Source organism: Penaeus chinensis, chromosome 5, assembly GCF_019202785.1.
Source record: "Penaeus chinensis breed Huanghai No. 1 chromosome 5, ASM1920278v2, whole genome shotgun sequence".
In the NCBI taxonomy this organism is placed as follows: domain Eukaryota; kingdom Metazoa; phylum Arthropoda; class Malacostraca; order Decapoda; family Penaeidae; genus Penaeus; species Penaeus chinensis.
In genome coordinates this window covers 12,268,876-12,271,375 of record NC_061823.1, presented here as the reverse complement: position 1 = coordinate 12,271,375, position 2,500 = coordinate 12,268,876, and the positions used below count along the sequence as shown (strand labels likewise).

At 37.2% G+C, this 2,500-nt stretch overlaps 1 protein-coding gene across 1 annotated transcript in view; it reads left to right on the top strand.

The window, feature by feature from the left end:
* LOC125025637 (Krueppel-like factor 6) overlaps positions 1 to 2,500 on the top strand; it is a gene marked incomplete in the record, with an annotated part of 238,897 nt that overhangs the window by 138,916 nt on the left and 97,481 nt on the right.

Sequence of the window (2,500 nt, the reverse complement as noted above, 5' to 3'; positions counted from 1 at the left end):
CTGTGTATTATGGTTGTCGAAAAGAGCAACATTCTTCCAGGATTAGTGGTATCGTCAGTACCAAAGGTATACATGGTTGGTCATGCATATTGCTCCATACCATAAGTAGAATCGGAACATGTTTGTGTAGTTCATGATATGCGCGAGTGATGGGAGTTTAATATATGTACACACAAACACAAGTTCAAGGACAGGCACAAACATACACACTAACAGGCACAAGCACACACACTCCCCCCCCCCCCCCCCGTCTCTCTCTCTCTCTCTCTCTCTCTCTCTCTCTCTCTCTCTCTCTCTCTTTCTCTCTCTTTCTCTCTATCTCTCTCTCTCTTTCTCTCTATCTCTCTCTCTTTCTCTTTCTCTTTCTCTTTCTCTCTCTTCTCTCTCTTCTATCTCTTCTCTCTCACACACACACACACACACACACACACACACACACACACACACACACACACACACACACACACACACACACACACACACACACACTCACCTAATTGTGGTGCTAACCAAAAACAGAGTAAAGGGGAAATAGACGAATGATCACTTTAGTGAAAATCCAAGGTTCGTTTCATAAAGGAAATCAAGCAAACAATCAAAAACGTCTACCGCGCATGCACGGAGTTATCGGAGACGTGTCTCTTACCGAACAGAAAACGGGAGACTGCTCCGTTTTTTGTTCAGTAGCTCGTGTGCTTCATAATGTGAGTATGTGAATTGCCGTGAACAAAAATTGATATTAGATGTGAAACCAGTAAGGAAATGCATGGATTGATTGTGAATTGGGATCTAAAGATGAATGGATTGTCAATTCGTAATGAATTTGACAAGAAACGATTATGTAGATGCACCAGTCACGTACACCCGATATTTAGGGAATCCCCCATGACTACAGCGTCAGTGATTCATATCATATTTGGATTAGTGATCTTAGAAAAAAAAAAAAAAAATCTTTATATGAACAGTTGTTTTATAGATATTTGGTGCATAGGTTGTTATCTTATCAGTATGTGCAATGCTTTCCAAAAAGATGCGATAATTTTTGTAGGATTTACTGTTGCTTAATAACGCTGGATATAAGACAAATATACTCTTAGATATATTACGTACCCTTAGATGCATATACTCCTAGATATATTATGTAATATTGAGGTCAGTGTAGGTGGTCTTTCCTAAAATGGGTGAGTGTTTTTGCTTCAGAAGTTTGTGGTGTCAAGTTATGGTAATTATAAAGTAACTGATATTTACTTTGAAATCACTCTAGTTGTATAAGAAAAATGACTGACTGATTGTATTTATGCCTATACCTGTGATGAATAAATTACCTTTGTTCATTAGTTATTGATATGCAGTCTTTGAGAACTTGATAAGGTTATGTTTTTTATGATATGAATTAGAGGTCTACTCCTTTTGCTTATCGCTGTGGATTCTTCTAGAACAGCGTTTTATCATGGACTTGATGGCAAGGACGTGATCGTAAGAGGAGCGGAGATTGCACAAGAAAAGACTTTGATAAAACTAGCTATCTTGCGTGGGATTTTGTTCTGTTGGGTAAATTCAAAGGTCAGTTCTACTCATGAGCATACGTGCCTACACTTACATGCGTTTTGTGTGTGTGTGTGTGTGTGTGTGTGTGTGTGTGTGTGTGTGTGTGTGTGTGTGTGTGTGTGTGTGTGTGTGTGTGTGTGTGTGTGTTTGTAGGCATGTAATTTATATTTTTATGTATATAGACATGTACATAAACGTATAGATAGATAGATGAATATAGATATAGCTATAAAGAGAAACTCACACGCGCACAAACAAGCAAAGGAACAAAGAAACATACAAACACAGACTCACGTATATTGCATGTATCTTAGAACGGCGTTGTCTATATTCCATAAATGGCGTTTGAGAGCCGTTCAGTGGCCTATAAAAGACAAGTATAGCAGACTCATAGTAATGACCACTTCTCTTAATGGTTGTCTCTGTAAATGATGAATTGGTGTAATTTACTGCGATAAGAGAACGATTAATCACAGGAGCAAATAAACACGTTGTTTTCCAAATTAAAAATCATTAATTACTGATGGAGATAACGTCGAGAATCATTAATATCCGTTTGTTTGTTCGTTTTTTTTCTCCGTTTTCGAGGGGTTATCTGTATCGTCGAATTGTAAAACGAGCGGAAAGTAACGCGATGATGAATTAGTTATGCTTTCGAAGGTGCAGCTCGCCGTGTTTGCGTTGCAAGGGACGGCAGCTAGCGATTGCAGGCCTTAGTGTTGTCGATTCTATTTCAAGATTGCGAAAATTATGTTAGAAATGCGATGGTGATTTTTGAAATTATCATCATTAATATTATTTTGTTAAGTTGAAGTTAAGTGTCTTAGTATCAGAGTTTTGCCAGTGAAAAAATAAACATGCATAAGGTTAGTGATTTTATATATTATAATCACAGAAATAAAAACACCCCCAAAAAAAAAAATAATAATAATAGTATTAATGATAATAAACA